Raw genomic sequence first — 724 nt, 5'->3', positions numbered from 1 at the left:
TCTTCTGTGAAGGTGAAGGTTGCACATTATAGTTCTACCAGCCTTTCTGTTATAGCATTTGTTCTCATTCTGTGTTTCCCTGCATGTTATTCTCTTGCTTTAAGTTCAGGAGTGTGGCTGACTTAATTGAAATCAGTGATAAGTAAATGCTCATTATGTATTTGGTGCTCTGTGAGTGCATCCAAGCACTTGTTTTAGTGGAACCTTTGTATGATGGAATTCAGAGAAATTTACAAACATTCCATACTGCTGCAGCAGCTCATCCACCTTCAGTATTATGTGGCTACGTAAATGCTGTTTTCCCCTGTGTATTGCCAAAGTGTTGAGATTTTTATAAGTAAACTTAATGAATTTGTAGTTAATTTCTCAAAGTTAATGATTTATTTCCACCTATTACATTAATACTTTCATGTATAGGTATTTCAGATGCCATAATAGATGAAATATTGAATAATAAACTAAGTTGAAAATCAAAGAATATCACAACACATAGAATTGAACATGTTACAGAATATTTATGTACATTGTTACTGTGCTTGTCGTCATGGTGTGATCCTCTACATGACACCTCCTCCCCTCCCCCACGCCTCCCCCAGTGTCAGTGGTATCAGTGGTACTTGCTTTTCATAGGGGAAACTACAATCTATGTCACTTTGTTCGTTACAGCACCCGCTGGTTGTATCTTGTCAGTGTCGTGTTGGACATGTGTAGTTTCAGGTACTGC

Source organism: Schistocerca serialis, chromosome 2, assembly GCF_023864345.2.
Source record: "Schistocerca serialis cubense isolate TAMUIC-IGC-003099 chromosome 2, iqSchSeri2.2, whole genome shotgun sequence".
NCBI classification, from domain to species: Eukaryota; Metazoa; Arthropoda; class Insecta; order Orthoptera; family Acrididae; genus Schistocerca; species Schistocerca serialis.
This window is presented reverse-complemented; position numbering follows the sequence as displayed.